The sequence below is a fragment of the Phocoena phocoena genome, chromosome 8 (genome assembly GCF_963924675.1).
Source record: "Phocoena phocoena chromosome 8, mPhoPho1.1, whole genome shotgun sequence".
NCBI lineage: Eukaryota > Metazoa > Chordata > Mammalia > Artiodactyla > Phocoenidae > Phocoena > Phocoena phocoena.
The window spans coordinates 55,209,929-55,216,625 of NC_089226.1; positions in this window are offsets into that span (position 1 = coordinate 55,209,929).

The following is a 6,697-nucleotide window of genomic DNA, read 5'->3' on the forward strand; positions in this document are numbered from 1 at the left end:
TGCTCAGTAAATTACCACAAACTTTGTGGCTTAAAACAACGCATATTTATCATCTTAGTTTCTGTGGGTCAGAAGTCTGTGGACGGCTTAGGCAGGTCCTTTCCTCAGGGTCTCAGAAGGCTACAAACATGATGTTGACAGTTTGCATTATCATCAGAGGCTTCCAAGCTCCCTCAAGTTGTTGGCAGAATTCATTTCCTTGTGGCTATAGAATTCCTGGTGCCATGCTTTTCAAAGGCCAGAAGGAGAGTGAGAGTGAGTCTGCGTGGAGTCTTATATATACCGAGAGCACCTGGGAACAGTGACTCTCCCCAGTAATGAACTCAGCTAGTGCATAGGTCTTGGCTTGTAAATACTGTTCTTCAATGAAAGGAATAAGAACTCTTTGGAGACATGACTTATTTGAGGACTGGGTCAAAGAAAGTGCAAGAAGAGCCTGGAACATCTTGGGCCAAAAACAAGGAAGTGCTCAAAGAAAGATGGGGACATGTGAAAAGGACGCTGAGTGGTATAACTATTTTGGAAGACAATTTAGCAATTCTTATAGAGTTAAATATGCATTCATTCTACAACCCATTCATTTCATATCCAAAAGAAATGAAAATATATATCCACATAAAGACTTGTACATGAATGATCATAGTAGCTTTATGCATAATAGCCAAAAACTTGAAATGCCCATCAACAGTTAAATGGATAAACTAGTGGTAGTATATCCATACAATGGGATACTACTCAGCAATGAAAAGGAAGTACCGACTGACACATGAACAACATGGATGATCTCAAGAACATTATGCTGAGTGAAAGAAACTAGACACAAAGAAGTACATACGGTTCCATTTACATGAAATTCTAGAATAGGCAAAATTAAGTTACAGTGATAGCAGATCATTGGTTGCCAGGGTGGGGCAGGGGGTAGGGGATTGACAGTAAAGGGGCACAAGGGAACTTTCTGGGTCAGAATGGGTATGGTAGTGGTTACAAGGAATAAACATTTGTCATAAATCATCAAGCTAAACACTTAAAATAGGTGTATTTTTATCACATGTAATTTATACTCCAATAAAGTTGATATTAAAAACTTGAGCAAAAGATCTGAACAGACACTTCACAAAATAGGATATCCAAATGACCAACAAACTTATGAACAGGTTTTCAACCTGACTAGTAATCAAAGGAATGCAGATAAACATAATATGATATCACTACATACCCACCAAATGATTAAAATAATAAAGATTGATAATGCCAAGTACTGGTGGGCATGTGGAACAGCTGGAACTCTCATTGCTGGTGGAAGTGTAAATTGGTTCAATTATTTTGGAACATAGGTTTGGTGTTATCTACTAAAGTTGGTTTTATAATGTGAAACTATAAAAGAAACCCACTTAGTCTGTGGCAGATATCTCTGGTACTTGTCACATTCCTTTAACCCACATCTAATTTCAGCTGAAGTTTTGGAAAACAGTTCCAACTCTCTTCATGGTGCTAGTGTGTCACCTCAAGTACACACTTTACATCTTTTCTTATTCTGCCTTAGGACCTTCTCTGATACCTGTAGCCCTGCAAGCAAAGTCACAAGGTCCTTGGGAGTCAACAGCCCTGGGGGCAATCATCATTCAAATAGGGATGGAAGCCTGTGGATAAAAGCTCTCATCTCTCAGATGGTTCTTTTTTTTTTTTTTTGCCGTACGCGGGCCTCTCACTGTTGTGGCCTCTCCCGTTGCAGAGCACAGGCTCCGGACGCGCAGGCTCAGCGGTCATGGCTCACGGGCCCAGCCGCTCCGCGGCATGTGGGATCTTCCCGGACCGGGGCACGAATCCGTGTCCCCTGCATCGGCAGGCGGACTCTCAACCACTGCGCCACCAGGGAAGCCCACTTTTTAAAAAAAAAATTAATTAACTAATTAATTTATTTTTGGCTGCGTTGGGTCTCTGTTGCTACGCATGGGCTTTCTCTAGTTGCGGCGAGCAGGGGCTACTCGTGGTTGCGGTGCGTGGGCTTCTCATTGCTGTGGCTTCTCGTTGCGGAGCACAGGGTCTAGGTGCACGGGCTTCCGTAGTTGTGGCACGTGGGCTCAGTTGTTGTGGCTCGTGGGCTCTAGAGCACAGGCTCAGTAGTTGTGGCGCACGGGCTTAGCTGCTCTGCGGCATGTGGGATCTTCCAAGACCAGGGCTCGAACCCCTGTCGCCTGCATTGGCAGGCAGGTTCCTAACTGCTGAGCCACCAGGGAAGTCCTCTCAGATGGTTCTAATCTGGGAGACATTCTCTATGTTTCTCTGAGGTTATGGCAGAAGTGAGACCCTCAATAACACACTCTACGTTGGTTTTCCCTTCCCCCTGTCTCATTTCTGTTTTCTAGGATCACCTCCCAAATAAACTACCTGAACCCAAGTATTTATCTTAGGCTCTGCTTTTTGGGAAATCCAAACTTAGTTAGCTGATACCAGGAGTGACCTCAGAGTGAACACCCTCAGGATGGATTCTGGAACTGAATCACTCACTGATCAGATGGCAACAAGGACTCTGCTGTTGATGATAAGTTGAGCAGTGATAACCCCTGATATGCTGTGCAGTCACAACGACTAAACTCTTCACCTGTGGAAGACTGGAAGTACAAGTGGAAGGAATACACCAGATTATGTAGTAGCTCTAGCACAGGGATCCTCAGCCATTTAAAAAAATATTGTCCCCCTAGGGAGAAAAATTAAATTAATTTAAAGTATTCTGGGTGGGAGGTGGGCAAAAGAGATGAAGGTGATCAAAAGGTACAGCCTTCCAGTTATAAATAAGTCTGGGAAATGTAATGTACAGTATGGTGACTATAGTTAAACATACTGTTCTGCATATTTGAAAGTTGCTAAGAGAGTATGTCTTAAAAATTCTCATCACAAGAAACAAAAATTGTAACTGTATATGGTGATGGATGTTAACTGAACTTATGGTGGCAATCATTTCATAATATATACATGTATCTAATCATTATGTTGTACACCTAAAATGAATAATATGTTGTATATCAATTATAACTCAATAAATTATCCCTAGCCAGGGAAATGAAATACTAAGGAATAAGATTTTGTCAAATAGGGTTGAGCTTTGGAGGACACAAACCATTATAAAATCTAAGATGCGTTTTGCCCAACTAAGAACAAGTTTTCACTTCCTTGGAGGTTGATATTGTCATTATTGAGAATGCATGCTCTAGCACTTGAATGGGATGGGAGTAATGTTAATTATAATTCATGGAATTGACTGGAACTATCTTAAAAGCCCTGAAGAAAGAGAAATTCAGGCTCAGGTCATCCACCTATCAATTCAGGACATGTATGAGATCCAGAAGACCTACATGGAAGATTTTTTAAAAACCCTCTTTTCCTGCAGCTAGAGAGCAGATTGTGCTGAAAATCAGGCCCAGAATGTAATAGTTGGGGTTTCAGAGACCCCTTGACTGTTCTCTTATGCTAAAGTCAGCGTTCCTGTGGGGAGTGGGATGAGGCCTGGGATGGAGATATTTGGGTGGATGCAACTGAGAACCTGGAACCTCTAACAAGGACCCCTTCCCACTTGTTAGCATAAGCAGTCACCCTTGACTTGAGACTGTGTCAGTTTCCTATTGCTGCTGTAACAAACTATCAAACTGTAGTGGCTTAATACAGCAAACATTCATTATTTTACAGTTCTGTGGTCCGGAAGTCTGAAATTAGTATCACTGGGCTAAAATCACAGTGTTGGCAGGGCTCTGTTCCTTGCTGGAGGTTCCAAGGAACAATCTGTTTTCTTGCCTTTTCCAGCTTTTGGAGTTGTTTTTATTCCTTAGTTGGTAGCTCTCTTCCTCTGTCTTCAAAAGGTAGATGGAGTACTCCTCACATTGAATCACATCTCACATCTGACCTCTTACGTAGTCTAATCTACCTCTTCCTCACTCTTCTGCCTACTTTTCCCACGTTTAAGGATCCTTGTGATTACACTGAATCCACCTGGACAATCCAGAATAACCTCCTCATCTCAAGATCTTTAATTTAATCACACCTGCAAAATCCCTTTTGTCGTTGAAGGTAATATATTCATAGGCTCTGGGGATTAGGATGTGAACATTTTTAGGGAGCCATTATTCTGCCCACCACTGAGACCATGCAAAAACAGTTTAGATTAGAATTAATTTACTGGGTTATGATCTTGGGTTAAGTTACTTAACCCCTCTGTACCTCAGTTTCCTCACCAATAAAATGGGGGGATAACAGTAGTCTATCTCAAAGGGTTGTTAGAGGTTTAAAAGAGAGGGTGCTTAGAACAGTATCTGGCACAAGGTAAGTACTTTGTGAGCATTTATTAAACACATTTTCATAACACTGATTCTTACTATATGTCAGGCACTATTCTAGATACTGGGGATATGGATAGTACGGGTAGGCATATGACTTGCTCTCAAGGAGCTCAGGGCCTCAGATACACAAAGAAAGTTACTATGCTGTCTGCTACATGCCATTAAAGGCATGGAAGTATTATAAGATTACAGCATTGTGAAGGCTCAGGGAAACTTAAGAAATATTAGTTTAATGAACAAATGAAAAGGACATTTGAGCTGGGCTTTGTAGAATGAATAGGTGTTGGCCAGTGAGATAAAGAGAGAAGGGCTAGATACATGAAGAAATGTGTGTTCAAAGAACATTAAGTATCATTTCAGTGTGGCTGGAACAAAAGATATACCATGTGAGATGAAGCTAGAAAGGCTGGTGTAAGCACCAAGGTTGTACAGTGCCAAGTTAAGGAGTTTAGATTTTATCCTGAAAGCAACAAAACCCTTTCAGAGTATTTAAACAGGGGAAGACATCAGATCTCTGATTTTAAAAGGACGTTCTGGTCACCAGTAGGAATGGGTTGAATCTGGAGAGACTGAAAGCTGCTCCATTTGTCTAGGTGATGGTAGTGAGTGAAGAGAAGGGCAAGGACTTGAGAAATAGTTAGGACTTGGTGACCAATTTGATAAGAGTGTTGAGAGAGGAAGAATGGGGGGCTATGTTCAGGTTTCTGGGTCAGTGGACTGCTGGATGGCAGTCCGTTCTCTAAGACCAGAAAGTAACGTGAGTTGCAAGCTTGGGGGAAAAACGTAGTAGGAATAGCCAACATTTCAAAGGGCTTAATACATGCTAAATTGCACTTGCTATTATTATGGTAAAACTGAGGCTTAAAGAGATCAAGTTAAGACACACTCATATAGAGAAATTGTGGCTTAGAAATGTTAAGGTCCTGTCACTAACATTTGTATAGCTGGAATTTGAAGCAAAGCAATCTGATTCCAAACCCTTCGTCACTAATGTTTCAGTTTGGGTCATGTGGAATTTGAGGTACAGTGGGGTATGGAAGCACTGCATTGGAAAATAGAAGAGGCACTGGGAAATACAGAACCCAAGCTCAGGAAAAAGCTTTGCGTTGAATGTAGCCTTCAGGTAGGAGAAAAGCGGGAAAAGAAGCCCATTCTTCTCTGTCTGTAACAGCAGTTGAAACCTCCATTATCATTTCTTTACCCCCTTACCCCCTCCAAAAAAAAAGAAACAGTATAATAAATGTCTGGCTCTGAGGTCCCAGGAGATGGGGTAGTTTCCAATTCAGCGCTTGGCAAAGAGCTAGCAGATGCCGTGGTGCTTTATAACCTGAAGAGGACCATAAGACTGGGGGGTGAGCCATCTTCTTCGACACACCACTAACGCCCCCAGAAACCGTCCCAAAGCCTTCCCGCGTCCAAGGAGCCTGCCCCTGTATAGTGTGCGGGGCTCGAGGTGAGACGCGGGCGCAATGACGTCACGCGGCGGCCGGGTGATTCCCCAGCCTCTTGCGTCATGCACCGATGACGTCATTCGAGGAGCTTGCTCCACGCCCCCCCTCCACCCCGGTTGGCCTCGCTCACGTAGGTCTGTCCAGCCCTCCCCGCCCCCTCCCACCTGCGGGAGGCGGGCCGAGCCGGGCAACGCCGGCGCCTAAGCCTCGCGGGGGAAAGGGCGGGGGCCGGTGGGCGAGGCGGTCGGCCAGGGGGCCGGCGTACAATAGCTTGGCTTAGGTTGGGGAGACGGCCCTGCAGCGGCTGCAGCTGCATCTAGAGTCCAAGGTGTCGGCAGCACCGTAGACGCCCCCTCACGGTTCCCCCCTCCCCCTCTAATCGTCTGTCGCGCCTACCCGCCCCCTCCCTCCCCGGCTCTGCTGTCCTACTCCACAGACGCTTTCCCTCAGACTCTTATCCCCTCTTTCAAGGAGCCCCGCGCTCGCGAGAGCCCCTCAAAGAACTCTCTGTCTCCCCACCTCCTCCCCCAGAGGCCACCCGAGCTCCTCACATCTCTGACCCTGGGGGCACGCATCCCCTCAGACAAGTCGCCTAGCTCCCTCCGCCTCCCCCCCATCCGACTCCCCCCACGGTCGCTGACCACCCCCCACCCCCGCCCGGTCCTGAGGGACTCCCCGGCGCGAGCGGGGTGGGGAGGCGCCGAGAGAGCAGCGGCGGCGGCGGCGGCGACGGCGGCGGCGGCGGGAGGGAGAAAGTGAAGCGTCCCCTCGTGCACTCGCGCGCTCACTCCCGGGCTCGGCCGCCGCCTCCGAGCAGGAGAAGGAGGAGGAGCCGAGTCGAGCCGAACGTGCGCGGAAGGTGAGAGCCGGCCTCCCGCCCGGTACCCCTGGCTGTGGGGCTGGGGCGGCGCGGGG